Here is a 21,740-nt window from a genome sequence, read left to right on the forward strand (position 1 = left end):
GTGTAGCAAGGCTTGTCTAACAAACTTTTGGTATCTTTTCAGAGTTAAATTTATCTTATTTATATGTACAGTGCCACAGACAGCATTATTCACAAATTTGCATGAATCATCACTAAGACATTTACAAGATTTTGTCCTGTTGCCCATTCAGATCTTGACGTTTTCCAAGATGCCAACCAAGGTGCTTATCAACCAGATTTGTCTGTGTACGTTCACAGCCCTATTTCTAACAGGTGTCATTTGTCTCATTTAGCCAGTCACCAGTCAACCTAGTAACTTTTTGGTGTCATTAGCCTATTGGAACCAGAATCCTTTAAACTCTGCTATTTTTAACTATGTAGACAGAAACTGTTGTAACTTCTCAGTCAAGGACTTCTCTAATATTTAGAATTATAATTGACTTGTGTGCCACTTTTCAACATGAAATTGAGTGTTTGACCTACCCCAAAACTGAGTAGAGAATTTATTTACAGCTAAATTTTCTTCATGAGGAGCAAAGTTTTCAGGGAATGCTTTTAGCTTTCTGTTTGGTATAAACTTCGTTTTATATTTCTGTTAAAATTTTTTAAGATATTTTTTAATTTATGGAAAAATAGTTATAAGAAAGAATGTTTACTTGATTATTGGTGCAATTAGATACATAATTTGATGAGGAAACCAAATTTATGACTCTATCTCTGCTCTCTAAACTTTTGTTACAGAACTAACGGGAAGTTATTGGGATCAAGGAATTATGATTAGCCTGATCTTTGGTGTTCGTAACAGCATTTTGTTTGATTTATTTAAATATTTGTGAAGTTGGAATTTGTTTTGTCAAAAATATCTAGATTTTTTTTTGTAATTAGTTTTTGTTATGATTCTGTAGGAATGAAGATTTCACTTAATTAAATATGTGACCCAGAGAACTTAGTTGAGTAAAATACAGGATTTCCTTGTGTAGTTGTAAAAACAGAGATTTGACACTCTTCTTGACTAAAATACTTGTCTTCATTTTTGGCATGACCTCTTTATTCTTAAAGTACTTCGGCCTTTTAAATTTTTGCTGTATTGTAGGTAAATACTTTTATTCCATGAAATTGGAAATTCATTCACACTGGAGCCACTTCTTAAGTACCTGACAGCCAGATTTCAGAAACTTGTTTTCTTTCTCTTGTTTATAGCAACACATCAAACGCTTCTAAGCCATCTTCCAGTTTCTTCAATTCTCTCTTGAGACAGTTCCACACACTGAATACCAAGCCCAGTCACATCTTGTGGCTGTAATGCCGAGCTCTTTCCTGATTCCACAGCAGGGCCTTGGCGGCAGGAGCTCGCCTGCCTAAAGCAGGTCATTTCCAGGTGGTGCTCAGACTCCACTGGTACAGACTTTTATCCGTCATTCCACTGAACCATGAGTAGAAACCACAGACAGCTCAGATCATTTCTTACTAGAACAAATGACTCCTTGACAAAAGCATCCTGTTACTGCAGTGTTGTTACTCATATGTTCTGATGGAAATCTCTTTGATATATATATGAATTCATAGATATGAAATATGAATATATAATTCATATATATGAAAATACTTGTCAGTTAAATAAGACTCTATGTGTACCATTTAGGATACTATTAGGCAAAGTATATCCCCACAGGATATTCCATATTTCCTTCTCATGATACCTTTCTCCTAATGGGCACCTGTCTTCCTCTTTGCTTAGAAGGATGAAACTTAAGCAAACATACATGATATGGGCCAGAGCCAAAAGTTTATCCTTTCTTTTCTGAATTTCAAAAGCAATAACATTCCTATACTGATCTGGAGAAGGACAGTTAAACAAATTGAGAGTAGAGGGGTAGAACATTTGGCTATAATTAAGTGATAACATCCTTTGTACATCTCACATTTTAGGCAGTGGAACATCTGTTTATGATCAGGTAGACAATGTGTTTTTCAACAACCTTTTGTGCAATTGATTTATTTTTACTAAACTTTTTAGATTTAGAAACAACTCTATCAAAACTTTGTGGTCTTTATCTAGTTTCTACTTGGAATTGGTCCAACAGTTGAGTTGACCCAGATTCACGAGGCTCAGCAAAGTTGCCTCAAAAACTTGATTGAAGAGAAAAATTATGAATTGACAATAACAGCCAAATCAGTTGTAGGAAACATCATGTAATTAATTATCAGTAAACTTGCATCCTGTACTGGCTTTGCTTAGGATCTTTTCAGATTTACAGAGTCATTCAACATATTGTGGAAATCGATTTTTGGTATGAAATCCATAGAGTTCTATGGGATTTTTGTCAAGTCTCTCAGCTAAGCTGAAAGAAATTAATGCTCACTGGTACTACCTTGTCCTCGTGCCATTCCATCATAAGCATGGACTACTCTTGAGACATAATAGCCTTATTAAAAACCATTTGTTTGAGCAACTTGGTAGAACCATCTGTTTGACATGAATATAATACCTGAGAATTTCCAAGTTCTATATTCTATGGACCAATGGTCCCTAACCTTGTATGAGGTCGTTAACTTTATTTTAAATAAATGTCAAGCACTAAGGACTGTCTCCCCAGAAAGTGCATATTCGTACAGAATTCTTCCCTAATTTCTAGGAGTCTACGACTTTTGAAACTCACCCTACACTTTCTTGAACAGGAAAAGGTCAGAAAAATCTCCCACCTCCCCCTGCTCCACCTCCAGCCCTGTGTTCCCTGCCACCAGCCACTAGTTGCCTCAGATATAAACCCAGGAGAGAATCATCCTTGACTGCTCCTGGCCCTTCATCCCCACATTGAATCCTTTATAAAGGCCTGTCAAATTCAACCTCCTAAGTATCTCGTGAGTCCCCCTATTTCTCTGTAGATCTACTGCCACCACCTGAGGCCACGCCACTTCATATCTTTCCTGGCATGTGGTAGATGTTCGGTAAGTTTTATTGAGTGAATGAATGAGTCAACAGGACACAGCATAAGATATAAATAAGGTCAATTGAAATCTTGATCTCTTTAACACCATATTCTGAACGTCTGTAAAACAGAAGACTATCTAGAAGAGTTTAAAGAAACATGAGCAAACCTCCCATTTAAACTTTGCATTTCAAATTGAATAAACAGCCTGTCCTCCGGATAAGAGGACTGAGTAGAAAGACTGGAAATATTTTGTTAAGGTTATTCTTCTGCACAAACCATATTTGATTGTTATTCTAGTTTGGTTTGTGAAAGAAAGTGCAAAGAATAAAAAAGTTTGATATTTGCAGCTTGTCAGCAACCAGGCACTTAGCCTCCTTTCAGAAAAGTTTGATTTACCAAATTGGCTTCTTTTAGTTTGTTTATCATTCTTTATTCTTGGAGGCACACCTCTGACTTCCAGTTTATTTTCCAGAAAATCTTTTCAGCACCACAGACCCCAGTTCAGTGGACAGACAGAAGTAGTTCATTAAAAGTGCTCTTTAGGGTTAACATATTAGTTTGCTTTTGTGGACCATCTGGTGGCCTCTCAGTTTGGGGCTAAATTTAGAGAAAGAGAGGAACCTGTGCCTATAAATAATGGACCCCAGGGGCAAAAGCAAAACGAAAGAAACCAAAGAACTCCTTTTTAGGTTTTGGTGACTTCTGTGCCATTAATACTTTCTAAGACTATATTTACTTTGGAAATTGCTATTGTGAGGTTTTTGTTCTGTTTTGAATTCAGTGTAGTGTGAGAAAATGTGAATGTAAAAAAATCGCTAAAGTAACTAAAAAGATGAGCGGGGAAACTACCACCAGCTTTAAATTTGTTAGATGGCAAAGGTTAAATTATTGATTCACACTGAAAAATAAAAGCTGACCACTAAGCATTACCGAGCGTTACGAGGCAGCAGGTAGGGCAGCAGTTTGCGAGCCTAGCGTTATATTTTAATCACCTGGAGAAGCTTGCAGAAACTTCCACAGCTTGGACCACGTCCTCCTCCACAGGTTCTGATTTATTTGGTCCCATTGTTTCAATGAGCAGCAGGAGCCGAGAACTGTGCACGAGGATAATCCAACCGCGAGAAAAACCCACACACGCGTATCCTGACCTTTCTCACTGTACACTTTGGAGTGGGGATTCTCAAGGGAGTGGTCAGAGGCGCAGACTGCCCGGCTGAGGGAGAACTTTTCCCCTTCTACTCATGCTGCCCCCTCCTGCCTGCCCGTTTCCTCGTTCTTTGTCCTGTTCTGACAGAGCCCGCCCACCCCCACTTTCCTCCCACGCATCTCTGACGTGGTGAGCCGCGGTGACACACGGAAGCGTTTACCCCTCAGCAACGCTGGCGTGGGAATCAGACGCTGAGAACTGCTGTGTTAGAAAGTCATTTTTATTGTAAATAAATGACACAGGCAAGTAAGTGATAGACTACTGCAACTGAATTTTTTAATTTTATTGTAGTAAGAACAACACGAGATTTATCCTCTAAACAGATTTTCAGGTACATAATATAATGTTAACTATAGGCACAATGTTGTACAGCAGATCTCTAGAATTTATTCATCTTGCATTATTGAAGCTTTAACCCCACTGATTAGCAGCTCCCCATTCCCCTAAACTGATCTTAATTTGATTATCTGATATCTAAATCCCATGTTCTTTTCTCTCTCATGGTAGCATATTCCCACTAAATATTGTAAAGATTTAACGTGGGTGGTATCACATGCTTGAATTGTGGTGGCTTTTTTCCCTCTCTCAATAAGCATCAAATGTTATGGCAACATGGAAAGTGTTGAAACAACATGCCCAATGGTGGAGCCAGTAGTAACTCTTCTTTTACTGTTTGTTAACCAAACTAATCATTTTATCTTCATTTGGCAAGATAAATTGAGGCTTTTGGAACCTTGATGTGAAACCTTAACAAAATTGAATTTCCTGCTGATTTGGGAGGAGTCTGTAGGAGTGTTAGGTGGTCTGGTGTCACAAGCACACTCGCTGAGTTGTTGGTAATGCTGCCCAGGGGGCGAGGGTGGGGTGGGGTCGGGGTCCCTCAAGACTAGACACAGCGGAGCTTTCCGAGGCAGGGGCTGAAACGGGAGAGGAGTGTCTGAACACCTAGTGAGAGTGTTAACTTGGGGGTTATAACCCGGGGTTTCTCCACCTGAATTACTTCGCAGATTTGGTCAAGGGAATATTTCACCAAAACTGGATTTTTTTTTTTTTTAATTTTTTATTTATTTATTTTTTCCCCCCAAAGCCCCAGTAGATAGTTGTATGTCATAGTTGCACAGCCTTCTAGTTGCTGTATGTGGGACGTGGCCTCAGCATGGCCGGAGAAGCGGTGCGTCGGTGCGCGCCCGGGATCCGAACCCGGGCCGCCAGCAGCGGAGCGCGTGCACTTAACCGCTAAGCCATGGGGCCGGCCCCCAAAACTGGATTTTTAAAAAATTATTTTCCTCTAAAAGTGAAATGAAGCAGCTCCTCTTTTGAGATTAGGTTTTGCTTTCTCCTCGATGCTAGGTGGCGCTCTAGGACAAGAGTTCTGCTGCCAAGTCTGGAGCTAAGAACCCTTTCCTTGAAATACCATTTGTAGCACTGTAGCATTGTAGCGTCAGAAATGGAGCTTGGAGCTCACTTTGTCCAGCCTCTCTTTTTACCTTAAAAAACAAGTGACATAGTGAATTCTTTGGGAAATAAACGTGTTAAGTAATTCTCATAAGGTGATCTTCTTTCCTACAGTTTAAAATTTCTCTTAATTCGACCCTACAGGAAGCTGCCACAGAGTTCTCCCTTTTTACAGAACTTAGACTTTAATATTGTATGTCTATCTTTATTCCTTGAAGGCTGGGGTGGGGGGGGGTAGGGGGGGGACACTACACCAACAAGCCTCTGATCATATTTGGAAGCTACAACTAATTCTATCTTGCTCCATTGAAAAAGTTTGAAGAAAAAAAAATCACCTTTCCATGTTTATTTTGGACATTCCAGGCAGATATTTTTTTTACCTTCTTTATAAGTTTCTGTTGTAGAAAAAATGCCAAATTCTCACAATGTAGGCACATCTTAAGTCTTTAAAAGTATTTTCTTATCCCAGGGCGTTAAATTTTGTGTTTGTATGTTTTCTGGGGGACGGTCTTTGGCTTCCCCAGATTCTCAAAAATGAGTAAGAATACTCGCAGGAATTCTGCATCCTGTGTTATGAGACTACATGCTGTCCAGGTTCTCTCTGGAGATGGAAAACAACTGAACCCTTGTGCCTTCACCCTCAAGACAAGCACCTTCCATGGTGCAGAGAGTGGGGTTAGCTCACAAGGAGAACTTGAGTCAGTTATGATAACCATCATTTGCATAGGGCTTTACACATCACAAAGCAGCAGAGACAGCTGCCAACATAAGTTAATGAGTTTAGATCACATTAACACAAGGATAGTATCTAAGACAGGACGTTATTTTATAAGTTCAGCACCCTGTTCCTTTCTGGGCAGCACTGCATTTACAAAAGAGGTATACCAACATTCACAAGAGAATTGCTTGGATAATAAGAGCTTTATTGAGTTCATATAATATGCCACAAGCTGTTCTAGGTGCTTTATGTAGATTATCTCATTTAATCCTTACAACCACACTTATTGCTCCCACTTTACAGATAAGGAAATCAAGGCTCAGAAAGGTTCAGTATCTTGCCCACACAGTGAAAAATTAATATTGTGTCATAATAATGTTAATATCAATTTACTAAGTACTTATTGTATGCCATACCCTTTAGATATTTAATTTTCACAACATTCCTATTACTATTCCTTTTCTACAAGAGTAGAAACTTGAGGCTTGAAAACTCAAGTAATTTACCCAGAGTCACACCTAGTAAGTGGCAGGAACTAAATATTTCTGATTCCTCCAAAGAGTTGTCTGTGTTGTCTCCCGTTATGCTTCCTTTTCCCTCTTAAACCCCCTCCGATTCCACGGAACCACACCACTCTACCAAAAGCGAGGTCTGGAGTGACCACACTGCTGAATCCAGCAGTCAGCCCTCAGTCCTCATCTTGCCTGACCTATCAGTAGCATTTGACACCCTTTCTCTCCCTCAGGAACATCACATTCTCTAGGGTGTCCTCCTACTCATTGGTCTCATTTGTCAACCGTTTTCATCTCTTTTTCTGGCTCCTCCTCTTGTCCCTGGCCTCTTAATGCTGGAATGCAGCAGTCCTCACTTTCTTGTCGAGTTCCTCCAGTCTCATGGCTGTAATTGCTGTCTATATGCTGAAGACGCCCACATTTATGTCTCCAGCCCAGACCTCCCTCCTGAGCTCCATACTCAAACGCCTACTTGACCTCTCCACTCAGATATCCAAAGGACATTTCAAACTTAGAAGGTCCAAGATGGAACTCATGATCTTTGTCCCATCTGCACCCCAAACCACACCGCCTACAGTCTTCAGTAACCTGAGGGGTTGCAACTCCCTCCAGCTAACTGCGCAGGCCAAAGTCCTTGGAGTTATCGTCGACTCATCTTTCTCTCTCTCACCTTGCTAGGAAATCCTATTGGCTATACCTTTAAAATGTACCTGGAATCTGACCCCTTCTCACTACTCCGACTCCGACTCCTACCTCCTGGTCTGAATCACGGTGTTGAGCCTGGAATATTTCAACAGCCTCATCTGGTTTCCCAGCTTCCTACTTGGCTCTTTCACTCTGTTCTCCAAAAGCAGCCAGAGAGAACCTTTCAAACTATAAGTCGATGGAATCCCTCCACTGCTCAAGACCCTCCGTGGGCTCTCAGTTTTACTCAGAGTCCCTACAGTGGCCCCCAAGTGGTGTTGCTAGATAAAATGCAGGATGCCCAGGGGCTGGCTGGGTGGCATAGTGGTTAAGTTCACACGCTCTGCTTCAGCGGCCTGGGGTTCACAGGTTTGGATCCCAGGCGGAGACCTATGCACCACTTATCAAGCCATGCTGTGGCAGGCGTCCCACATATAAAGTAGAGGAAGATGGGCACAGACCTTAGCTCAGGGCTAATCTTCCTCAGCAAAAAGAGGAGGATTGGCAACAGATTAAGTTAGCTCAGAGCCAGTCTTCTTCACACAAAAAAATAAATAATGTAAAAATGCAGGATGCCCAGTTACATTTGGATTTCAAATAAACAGTGAATAATTTTTTAGTATGTCTCATGCAATATTTGGGACATGGTTATACTTTAAAAATATTCATTGTTACTTGAAATTCAAATTTAACTGGGAATACATATTTTTATTTGCTAAATCTGCCAACCCTACCCACAAGGCCCTACATGACGTGTGCCCCCCATTACCTTTCTGACCTTGTCCCCCACCGTCTCCCATTTGCTCACTCCATTCCACCCACGCTGTCCTTCCTTTCTTTGAGCACAAACAGGCGGCTCCCACCTTGGCTTTGCCTTGGCTGTTCTCCCTCCAGTGTCTGCATCTTCTCAAGGGGTCATTTTGAAAATTACTACTCAACCCCCACACTCCTGCTCTGCCTTACTCTGCTCTACTTTTTTCCATAGCACTTCTAATATATGATATAACTTTTTATTGTGTATTGTCTGTCTCCAAAAACCAGAATATAAACTCCACAAGGCAGATATTGTTGTCCATTTTATTCGTTATTGTATCCTGAGAGGCTAAAACAACAGCACATAGGTACATGGTGAATATTCGTCGAATGAAGGAATGATTTCCAAAGCCTATGCTCCTTTCCATTGCATTATATCCCCTCTGTCTCAACTTGTCTTATGACAAACATTTAAAGAACCTGAGAGTGTACAGAGAGACGGGAAGTGCACTTCCATCCAAGCTGTGACAGTCTGTCTGTCCTGGGATGTTCTGGGTCAAAGCACAGGACTGTCCTTGCCTCTCTACCCTAGGCAATTAGCATGTGCCCACCCTGTCAGCACTGCCCTCTATTTAACAAAAAACGTGTTTATTTTTTATATGCCAGGCCCTTTGCTAAACTCCCAGGCTACAAAATTAAACAAGATAATTCCTACCTAGAAGGACCTTACAGTGAGGTTGAGGTTTCTGCCCGTCTGATAAAATGAAGGAACTGGACTAGACTGGCCACGTTTGCCCCTTTCCAAAGAAAGCACTACAGCTTCCTGGTGTCCTTTATATCCTGTCATCTCCCCCCAGGTTTTCTCCTTCTCTTGGGGAACCCCCAAGAGACAAACACGGTGAATATTGAGCAGGAGCAGTGAGAAGCGCATCTGCTCTAACCTCTCTGTGACCCCAACGCGGTAGCTCGGCAGAGACAAATTAAAGCAAGCGCTTGCAGGAAGCCTGTTGGCGTCAGTCTCCAATGACGCCAACAGGAAGGTGGGGCGGGCGAGGGAGGATGTGTGGGTGCACACATGGGCACAAAGCAGCAGATTTGCTGCTGAAAATCATTTCCCCCCAGAGTGTCCCAGGAGAAAAAACCATTACAACTGGGATAATAATGTTTACTCAATAGCTTTGTATATATTTTCGACCCACCTTATTTCTGCACAGTTGTGTTCCTGAATTACTGAGTAGAGAAATTACCATCTTAACATGCAATTGCTAACTAGAAAAATCGAGGCAGCCTGCAGAAGTGTAGTAGTAACGTGACTGAAATGCATAAACTAGAAGATGGGGAAAGAAGCATCTTTTGGAGGAGGATGGCTTTCTCTTCTCTCGTGCCCGTTTCATTCCAGGCAGACCTTCAGCAGGTACTAGTCGCTAAATGAGAGGACTGTCGTTTTCTAATTCAATGAAAATTTACTATGAGCCTGTTTGACACAGGCTGTGTAACTTCCTGTTTCCATGGTTTTAAATTTACTAAAAGAGCTCATCCTTTACTAAAAGAAGACAGCTCTCTAATGCAACTGACCAGGCAGGGGTGGGGGGTGGGTAAAAAAATACGTAAGCCTTGGGATCCACTAAATGCCAGTAGCAAGAACTTGTTCTTTCTTCTTGTAAAAATGACCAGATGCCGGCTAGACATCTTAGATGACAGCCCAGGGTTGTAGAGGGAAATCTAGACATGGCAGATCTTGTAAGGTGCACGGGACCAGCAAAACTGGGAATGAGCCCTATTGATCCTTGGCGTTCCCTGATTTTCATTTTCAGCTCTTCTCCCTCTGACCTGTGTTCACTGTGCCCCATGACTGACCATGAAGTTCCCTTGCCCGCCCTCCCCCATCGCCACGCATCCAGGCCCTTGCTAGGTGGCACTGATTCTTGTTCCCCATTTTAGAGTCAGGATTTAGCTACCTAGTTTAAACTTTTACCCATTACTCTTGGTAACTATTAGTGTCTTACAGTGAAATCTATTCCCCTGACTAAATCTTCCCTCTTTTTTTTTTTTTTTAACAATACATGTAAAAAGGGGAGAGAATCTATACTTTCTGCATACTTGCTTCAACAACTTGAAGATTTTCCCATCACTCCTTTATCTTTGGCTTAATATAATGTTTTTCTGTTTCTTGGTAACAATGTCCTATGAGAAAGTATTTTAAACTTGTTTTGGCACTATGCATTTATCCTTCCTATTCCTTCTTGAAGTGGGAATGTGGGAATAAATAAGATTCGAATTGCAAAAAATATATATATTTTTTAAATTAATTAAATAATTTTACTGGAAAAAAATTACACTTTGAGCACCAAAGCAAGAACGCTATTTTCAATCAGTTTAGTAGATCATGTCCCAAGAACAAAATGCTCAGGGGGAGGCTGGCAGACTGTCCACAACCCTTGGGAGCATTTAGGCTGAATGTTCAGTGCCTTTACTTTTATTTTAAAGGTTAATAAAGTTTTCACAGCTACAAAAACGAGGATCTTACAGAATCTACTTACAACTTTATCCCAAACCCCAATCTCTTCCCTATAAAAATTCCCAGGAAACTTAGCTATCTAGCGGGGGAATGTGACAAAACCAAATCAAAAGGAATAGCTTATGACTATAACAGTTCAGCTAACCCTTCTTGGAGTGCTTGCCTTTTGGAGAGGCAATGAATGAATGAAGAAAATGAGGCTCTAAACACCCTGGGACAAATAGGCCCTTCTTAGATCCTATGCCTCAAAGTAATATGAGAATTAACTAAAATTCTGAGAGTTATGCCAAGGAGAAAACGTTCCACTGACTCTCATTATAACTGAGACAACTTTCAAGTCTTAATCAATTCTCCCCTTTTCCAGACAAATATTAGTGAGTAGTTCCCTTGTTTCTAATTCCTTATATATGGCAACATGAAGTGGTATTATTGTAGCTATGAAAATATTTTAAATTCTTCCTCACTTTATCCAAAAATGTATAATTTAATCACATACAAAATGAAAGATGTTCAAGATTTCTTCCTAGATGAACAAGTCTCCGGGTTCCCCAAACTCAAATGACCCGCTTTAAACTAAGGAATAGGCCCTAAGAGGAGACACTAAAACCAAGTGTGAATAAATGTCTAGATGATTGGTTCTGGATGGCTAAAGCTCAGCTTCTTCATTCAGTCAACAAATATTTGCCAAAGACCTAGTGTGTGCCAGGCATTGTCCTAGAGGCTAAAGACAAGAGATTGTTCCTGTCTTTAAGGGTTTCACACTTTGGTGAGAGGGCAAGCAGGGTGGAGGGAACTTGCAGATAAGTAACCATAATAGGCTGTGATAAGTGCTCTATGGAGCACGTATAGGGATCCTTCTATAGCAGTATAGAAGGCCTGACCCATCCTAGGGTTGGAGAGCAGGATATACTGCAGGGAAGATTTCTCAGTTGTCACCTATGCTACATTTTGAAGGTCACACACCTGTCTCTAGTTTTAGTGCATGGCAAGTATTTCAAAAGCACTTAAAAAGGTATTTCAAAAGCACAGAAGAAAGAAAGGAAGTGTAGGAAATACATTCCAGTTGGTTGGGGAAAAAAAAGTTAAAAAAAATCAGTTTAAGGAAAATTACCCAAAACTTGTAGCAAATGTAAAAGATGATTTTTTGACCTTTTATGTCAAGCTAAGGGCATTTTCTAATGAGCCTACCTGACTTTATTTGCACAAGTGATCATGGCCCAAACATTTTACAAGTCTTTAAATTTTTTAAGGTGATTTTCTTTTCTGCCAATGTAACTGATAACTCCAAATGTTATGGCTTACTGTCTTACCAGACATTAACCAATTTGCAACTAATATAGCAAATTTATTTCATCATTCCTTTTTATCCCCGCTCATTATAAAAATTCTGAGTTTTCACATTGTCTTTGAAAACAGCTTTGCCATCCTGCTGGTTTCATCACTAAACAGTTAAATAAAACTAAAATGAGCTCACTATTTTTTGTATAAGAATTAAGTTTTTAACATTTTGAGAATTACACTTTGATGGATAAGTATGAGCAGAAAATAAATAGGTCATTATAAAAGCATATGCTATATACAAATTATTTATTAAATAAAGGTTTTTATTTTACTTACATTACCCAACCCTCATTAGCTACATTATCCTCTGCTTTTACATCATAAGAAAAATAATGATATTCAGTAACGTTCTAGACACAGCACTTTCATCTAGGCAGTAATGTCAGCTATTGTTCTGTCACCCATGTGCACTAACGGGAATAGTTTTACACTGCTTCATCTAGGGGACTTATGGAAATGTTAATTTGTGTTTTCCCTGTGGTTTAAGAATTCTCTCAGAAAGCACATACATTTACAGAGATTAGCTCGAGAATACCAGAACAATATAGGAGCATGTGGCAGTTGAGAAAGTGCCTACCTGCCAGGAAATCACCTTGCGTCCTGCTGGAAGTAGTGCAGTGCTGTGATTAGGACACTTTCTATTGAGCTCGGCCATCACAAGATCCAAAACTTTGACATGAGTTTGAACTGAGTAATTTTTAAATTAGTGCATGGATATTTTTAAAGGTGTTTGTTTCTTCTTCGCTTAAGTAATTGCACATAAATTGAGAGACAAGTGTATAGATAAATAAGATGGAGAGTGGGTATGCACCAAGCAAAGAGACCACATGTGCAGAAACGTAGAGATATGGGGAGTAAGGGCATAGCGTATTTGAGGAGCTCCCGGTAGATCCGTACGACTGGATCATTGGGTGCAGATAAGATAATGGAGAAATAAGGCTGCCCAAATAGGCAGGAGTCAAATGAAAATGAGCCTTGCAGGCCATGCAAAGGAGTTGGGACTTTTGAGGGCAATAGGGGGTCATTGAAGGATTTCAAATGCACTTTATTAAGATCCCTTTGACAATAAAGAGGAAGCACAGACTGAAGGAGGCAAGACTGAAAACAGGGCATCTGGTTAAGAGGTTATTGCAATAATCCATAATCCATGTAGAAGTAATGAAGGCCTAAAGGAGGGCATAGGGAATAGAGAGGATCAGATTATCTCCCCTTGAAAAGGAAATAGTCCAAAAATCTTAACAGAAAATGCAAGTCTTTTCCATGTCTTGTCTACACAATCTGTTTGTATGAAGACAAAGACATGGTAAAATTCCAAAGAAGAATTTTACCCCTGTGTCTTGAGTCTATTCAGAGGATAATGTCTATTGATATTTGGCCTCCCCTGCTATATGTTATACTGTACATAAGAGTCCATGAAACCTTCCCCATATTCCTAGGAAGAGCACCCTGAGGAGAACTGGTCATGTGGGAGAAATATTGAACTACAGTTATCTTCCTTCCAGTCTTTTGAAAACAGAAAATTTCCATTTTCACAATTCCAATGAATCACATATAACTAATCAAATCTCCTTTTCTTAAAAAAATACATCATTTTCTTTTGCTAAAGTTGGTATTTTATTTGGCATGCAGTGGAAAGACAGATAAGTTGATCCCTTGGAGGGGGCTGGGATCCCAACTGGTTATTTAAGATTGAGAAGGAGACAACAGAGTAGCCCAAGACCTAAAGCCATATGGGAAATTAGTGGAGTAAAGATCTCCAAAAATCTTCTCCTTCATAAATGCAATGGAAATACTGGCAAAATTGTCAGACTCAACTTTTTCAGAACTCTGGATATTAACCAAAGGCTTGCAGCAATTCAGAGAATGTTTATTCAAGAAAAAATTGCCACCAATTTTTTCTGGCCCCGTGGCTTGGTGGTTAAGTGTGTGCACTCTGCTACTGGCAGCCCAGGTTCGGATCCCGGGCGCACACCGATGCACCGCTTCTCTGGCCATGCTGAGGCCACGTCCCACATACAGCAACTAGAAGGATAGTTGTATGACATACAACTATCTACTGGGGCTTTGGGGGGGAAAAAAAAGGAGGAGGATTGGCAATAGATGTTAGCTTAGAGTGGGTCTTCCTCAGCAAAAAGAGGAGGATTAGCCTGGATGTTAGCTCAGGGCTGATCTTCCTCACCAAAAAAACAAAAAAGAGAGAGAGAAAATGATAAGAAGAGCAGCCTTCATGGCATTTAACTTGCCCTATTTCCATTCTCCCTCTTACCAGCTCCATAGTTGTCTTAAAACCAACAGCCCACAATCACAGTGAAAATCAGCAGCCTGGCAGCCACTGGAGGAGGCACAATAGGATTGGAGCTCCATCAAAGCCCCATTAGAGAGAACTTTCATTATTTGACCTGTCTAGCAGTTCCCTGGAAGACTCCACTAGCAAGTATGTCTTTATTTGACCTGATTCAGAGCTCAACCAGTGAAAACAGCCTTTTCCCTGGGGGGTATTTATTGAAAACAATCACATGCAACTGTTTTACATTGTGAATGCTTGAGGTATTGGATAATAGTTGGGATAATAGGTGAACCAAAAAGTTAAAAGGAAAATAGGGAATGAGACATACATATAGAGCTTTTGAAAAGCTCTGACATACATATTCCTGGGAATCTAGAAAGCCACATGCATGTGCAAGGCTGTGCACATGCTCTGGAAATACCTGAGAAAGCCCTAAGCTCTCACCTTTAGCTAAACTTGAGGATCTATGCAAGCAGAAAATGAAAGCTAAATTGTAATCTGCCTGGCTGAATGTTGAAGGTGTGCTCCAACATGCACACAGAGGTCCTTGGCAAAGACTGGGAGACTTATTGGCCTTAAGCATTTAAGGAAATCTCTATCCAATCATTAGCTGACCACTAAGCTACCAAAGCAGAGACTTCAACGGCCACACATGACAAAGAATACAAACTTTACAGAACTAGTTCACTAAACAACAGCCAACAGCAACAACAACAAACCCTGGGGAGGAGAGAGAATCTGATTTCCAGAGTTGCTCATTATATTATTTAAAATGTTCCACTTTCAACAAAAAAATTACAGGACATGCAAGGAAATAAGAAAGTATAGCCTATACACAGGAAAAAAAAGCATTTAATGGAAACTATACCTGCGGAAGCCTAGATATTGACTTACTAGTCAAAGACTTTAAATCAGCTATTTAAAAATATGTTCAAAGAGGTAAAGGGACATATGAGAATGATGCCTTGCTAAATAGAGAATATTAATAAAGAGATAGAAATTAAAAAAAAAAAAAGAACCAATAGAAACTCTGAAGGTGAAAAATAAAATAACAGAAATGAAAAAATCACTAAAGGGGCTCACCAGCAGATTTAATCAGACAGAGGAAGAATCAGCAAACTTGAAGATAGTACAATTGAAATAATCCAGTCTGAGGAGCAGAATGAGGAAAAATGAACAGAGCCTCAGAGACTTGTGGGATTCTATCAAGTGTACCAGCATATGCATAATGGGAGTACCAGAAGGAAAGGAGAGAGGAAAAGAAGCAGAAAGAATATTTGTTGAAATAATGGCCAAAAACCTCCCAAATTTGAGGAAAACCAGAAGCCAAATGGACTCCAAGTAGAAGAAACTCAAACACATCCTCACCTAGACACGTCATAATCAAACTATCCAAAGACAAAGAATATTGAAAGCAGAAAGAGAGAGGTGATTCATCACACACAAGTAATCTCCAAAGAAATTAATAGCTGATTTATCATCAGAAACTATCAAGGCCAGAAGACAGTGGAACGATACATTCAAAGTGCTGAAAGAGAAAGACTGTCAACCAAGAATTCTGTATCCAGCAAACATATCCCTTGAAAATGAGTGAGAAATTATGACATTCCAAAATAAGTAAAAACTGAGAGAATTTATCAGTAGCAGAATTTCTCTATAAGGAATAATAAAGTGAGTCCTTCAGGCTAAAATGAAAGGACACTAGATAGTAACTCAAATCCACATGAAGAAATAACAAGCACCAATAGAGGTAACTACATAGGTAAATATAAAAGACAGTTTTTGTAACTCTTTTTCTTCTATCTGATTTAAAAGACAAATATATAAAGTAATAACTATAAATCTGTGTTGATGGGCATACAATGTATAAAGGTGTAATTTGTATGAAAATAGTAGCACAAAGAGTGAGGAAGTGGAGCTATATAGGAGCAGAGTTTTTGTATACTATTTGTATTAGTCAGGGTTCTCCAGAGAAACACAACCAACAGGAGATATATATATATATATATATATATATATATATATATATCTTTTAAATAAATATGTATATATATATTATAAGGAATTGGCTCATGTGGTTATGGAGGCTGACAAATCCCAAGATCTGCAGGGTGAGTGAGCAAGCTGGAGACCCAGGAGAGCTGTGGTATAGTTTATGTCTGAAGGCCAGCAGTCTCGAGACTCATGAAGAGCCAATGTTTCAGCTCAAGTCTGAGGGCAAAAAAACCTGATGTCCCAGTTTGAAGGCAGTCAGGCAAGAGGAATTCTCTCTTTCTTGGGAAAGGGTCATTCTTTTTGTTCTATTCAGGCCTTCAACTGATTGAATGAGGCCCACCCACATCAAAAGAGGGCAATCTGCTTTACTCGGTCTACCAATTTTAATTGTTAATCTCATCTAAAAACATCCTCACAGAAACACCCAGAATAATGTTTGGCCAAATATCTGGGCATCTCGCAACCCAGTCAAGTTGACACATAAAATTAATCATCACACTGTTGAAATTGAATTGAAAGTTGGTATTAATCTGAAGTATATTGTTATAAGTTAAGATGTTAATTGTAATCCCTATGGCAACTACTAAGATGATAAGTCAAAAATATATAAGGAAATTATATTATCATCTCAATAGATGCAGAAAAAGCATTTGACAAAATTCAACACCCTTTCATTATTAAAACACTCAACAAACTAGAAATAGAAGAGAACTTCCTCAACTGATGAAGGACATTGATGAAAAACCCACTGGAAACATCGTACCTAATGTTGAAAAACTGAAAGCTTTCCTCATTAGATCAGGAGCAAGACAAGGATGTGCACTCATGCCACTTCCATTCAATATTATACTGGAGTTCTAGTCAGGACAACCAGACAACTAAAAGAAACAAATAGCATTCAGATTGGAAAGGAGAAAGAAAATCTATCTCTATTTGTAGATAACATGCTCTTGCAGAGATGAAAATTTTAATAAACACACACACATACGTACACAAAACTTATTAGAGCTAAGAAACAAATTCAGCAAGGTTTCAGGATACAAGATCCATATACAAAAGTCAATTGTATTCCTATACATTAGCAATGAAAAATCTGAAAATGAAATTAAGAAAACAGTTCCACTTACAATAGTATCAAAAATAATAAAACACTTAGGAATAAATTTAGTAGAAGAAGTCCAGGACCTGTGCACTAAAAACTACAAAATTTTGCTGAAAGAAATTAAAGAAGATCTAAATAAATGAAAAGACGTTCTATGTTCATGGATTGGAAAACTTAATATCAAGATGTCAATGCTCCTAAATTGATCAATGCAATCCTTATCAAAATCCCAGCTGGCTTTTTGTAGAAATTGATAAGCTGATCCTAAAATTCATATGTAAGTACAAGTACAAGGGACTCAGAGTAGCCTAAACAACCTTGAAAAAAACAAGACCAGAGCTGGAGGACTCACACTTTCAGATTTCAAAACTTACTATAAAGCTACAGTAATCAAAACTGTGTGGTACTTGCATGAGGATAGATATACAAATCAATGGAATAGAATTGATAGTCCAGAAATAAATCCATACATTTATGGCCAATTGATTTTTGACAAGGGTATCAGATGATTCATGGATAAAAGATCATCTTTTCAACAAATGGTGCCAGGAGAAATGGATAGCCACACGAAAAAGAATGAAGTTGAACCCTACCTCACATCGTATACAAAATTATCTCAAAATGGATCAAAGTCCTAATTTAAGAGCTGAAACTATACAACTCTTAGAAAATACAGGCATAAGTCTTAGTGATCTTGGATTTAGCAATGATTTCTTGAGTATGACACCAAAAACACAGGCAACAAAAGAAAAAATAGGACTTCAAAAGAAAAACATAGATAAATTGGATTTCATCAAAATTAATAGCTTTTGTGCTTCAAAGAACACATCAAGAAAGTGAAAAGACAGCCCAGAGAATGGGAGAGAACTTTTGCATATTTATATATGATAAGTGACTTGTATCTAGAATATGTAAAGAACTCTTACAACTCAATAATAAAAAGAAAATAGCTCAATTAAAAAATGGGAAAAGGATCTGAATAGACATTTCTCCAAAGAAGATAAACAAATAGCCAGTAAGCACATTAAAAGGTGGTAAACATCATTAGCCATCAGGAAAATGCAAAGCAAAACCACAACGTAATACTTCACACTCCCTACGTGGCTATAATAAAAAAAAAGACAGATAATAACAGGTGTTGGTGAGGATGTAGAGAAATCAGAACCCTCATACACTGCTCGTGAGAATATAAAAGGATGCAGCTGCTTTGAAAAACAGTCTAGCTTAACACAGAGTTACCACGTGACCTAGAAATTCCACTCCTAGCTATTTACCCAAGAAAAATGAAGTTACGTCCTTACAAAAACGTGTACATGAATATTTATAGAAGCATTATTCATAACAGCCAAAAAAGTGGAAACAGCTCAAACGTTTCATCACAACTGATGAATGGATAAACGAAATGTGGTATGTCATACAATGGAATATTATTCATCCCAAAAGAGAATGGCGGCCTGCCCCGTGGTCCAAGCAGTTAAGTGCGCGCGCTCCACTGTGGCGGCCCGGGGTTCACAGGTTCGGATTCTGGGCACTCACCGACGCACTGCTTGGCAAGCCATGCTGTGGCAGCGTCCCATATAAAGTGGAGGAAGATGGGCATGGATGTTACCCAGGGCCAGTCTTCCTCAGCAAAAAACAAAAAGAAGAGGATTGGCAGATGTTAGCTCAGGGCTGATCTCCTCATAAAAAATATATATATATATAAAAAAATAAAAAAATAAAAGAGAATGGAGTAATGATTCATGCTGCAACATAGATGAACCTTGAAAACATTATAGTAAGTGAAAGAGGCAGGAAACAAAGGCCACATATTGTATGATTCCATTTATATGAAATTTCTACAATAGGCAAATCCATAGAGACAGAAAGTAGTTTAGTGATTGCCAATGGCTAGTGGGGAGAGGAGAACAGGGAGTAACTGCTAATGGCTGTCGAGTTTCTTTTGCAGGTGATGAAAATGTTCTGGAATTAGACAATAGTAATGGTTTTACAACTTTATAAATAAACTAAAAACCCCTGAACTGTACACTTTAAAAGGGTGAATTTTATGGCATATGACTTATATCTCAGAAAATAAAAATTAATAAAAACAGCCTTTTGATAGGAGCAAAAGCCTATATCTGATCAAGCAGGGAGCTGTTGACTTGACAGACTCCAGAGGAGGCTTAGGACAAAGACAGTGCTAGCCAGTGATGAACCTTAATCAGAGACATGGATCAGAATTACCTGTGGAGCTTTTAGGCTATACAGGCAAGAGACCCACTTTTAAGTTTTCTGATTTAGTGGGTCTGGGGTGGGACCATGAATGTTTCCATGCGCCATCCCCACCCTATCCCTGAACTGTGGATAAGACCAAACCTAGGATTTTATATGTTCCAGGTTTAGACGTTTAAGACCGCCCAGTTAGAAGACAACATTAGAAATCAGAATCAAGAAGTCCAGATATAAGTCATTTTGGTTCTATACCAAGGTTTCTCTTCTATACTCTAAGAGCAATTGCTCTCCACCCCACATGTTTCATGAAGAATATTTACAAAGTATATTGATCACTGACACTTCTTTTCCCCAAACCATGCCAACATCTCATGTAAGAGGAACTCAATATATTAACTTATTTTCCCTTCTTTATATCGACTTATGTATGAGCCTCTAAATCTTTAACAGTGAATAGCTTTCCCTAATAGTACCTTTGGAATTTGGAATAGTAGCTTTTGTAATAATACTTGGAGTATTTTCGGAATTAAAAGAATTTAGGTAAGGATTAATATTGGTTAATCTAAAAGTAAATATGAATTCTAGTGAAAAGTAGAAATCTCCTTCATCGCTGAATGGTGTTATGTATGTAAATCCGTTGCTCACAACCTCAGTCTTGGCAAGTATCAGAACACAAACTCTCTAGGGTTTCCCAAACACAGTGGGTTCCAGAAAAAGAAGAATGACTCATGACAAGAACCCTGCAGAGGTCCTCAATCTGTTTCCATGATTTACGATCCCCTTACCTCAGGGATGACTCCCACCATTTGGTCCAGACCTATAGAGGCCATGTCTGACATTCTGGCAGAGAGAGGGGCATATACCATCTTGAATCTATCTTGGGCTCACGAATCACCTTCCTTCCCTGCAAAGTTATCAGCTGCTTAATTACAGATGAGAAGTTTGCATCTGTGGCCAGAAACCAGGGCCAGGTTTAATAAAACCTGAACTGGCTCCCAGTTTCCAAGGACAATCAACATCAAGAAATCCCACTACACATTTTCCCAGGACTACAGCGTTGATGAAAAATGCCAGTCTTCCCAAGTATATCATTTTCTCAGATTCATGAATGGCTACCTACAATGTCTAATAAAACAACTGCTAATACATCTGGGTTTGAGTGAGATGGCAAGAAAACCAAAATTAACTATCAAAGTGACCTACAAAAATCACTTCCCATCTGTTTCCATTCTTCTTCCTCTAAAACAACATGTCGGGCAGTCCGGTGTAGTCTTGTAACAGATAGGGGTGAGGGATGAATGACTTCTCAAGATTCTTTAACTTCACATACTGTAAAATCCAATGTTTGGGAAATTTTGTGCAATTATTATTTTTATAGCTAATAACATACCCACCATACAAAACTTAAAAGATTTAAAAGGTCTACAGAGAAAAGTCTCCCTCCTATCGATTTCCTTTAATCCTCCAGTTTCTTATCCCAGGGGCAATGGTGCCAGGCACTGTTATAGGTCCCGGGGATAGAGCAGAGAACAAAACAGAGTCCCTGTCCTCAGTGAGCTTACATTCCAGTGTAGGGAGACACAAAATAGCCCTGGATACTGATATGTCCATGAGAAAAATAAAATAGCCTGAGAAGGACCAGACTTTGAGACTCTCAAGGAGAACATGATCACCTCTGTCAAATGCTGCCAAAAGGTAAGCTGGGAGTAAGATGTAATGACGTGTCTATTAGATTTCTCAACGTGAAGATGGCTGGTGACCTTGACACTGGAGGGGAGGGATAGGAGCTTGATTCTAATGGGTTGAAGAATGAATGGGAAGTGAGACAGTGGAGACAATGTTAGACAGCTCACTCTAGAGATTTGCTGCGAGTGGGCAGAGAAATGGGACAGTAGCTGGAATGTTGTTGCCCACGTTACATGAAATAGTGCATTTAACGTGCTGAGCCCAGTGCCAGGCACAGAGCGAGCACATAGCTATTCTCACTATGATATTTTCTATCCCTAGTCCTTTCTATGTCTATTCAAAGTTCATTTTTTCCCTAAAAATGTTTTCAATCTA

This window comes from Ceratotherium simum, chromosome 2, assembly GCF_057802395.1.
Source record: "Ceratotherium simum simum isolate JZ-2026a chromosome 2, ASM5780239v1, whole genome shotgun sequence".
NCBI classification, from domain to species: Eukaryota; Metazoa; Chordata; class Mammalia; order Perissodactyla; family Rhinocerotidae; genus Ceratotherium; species Ceratotherium simum.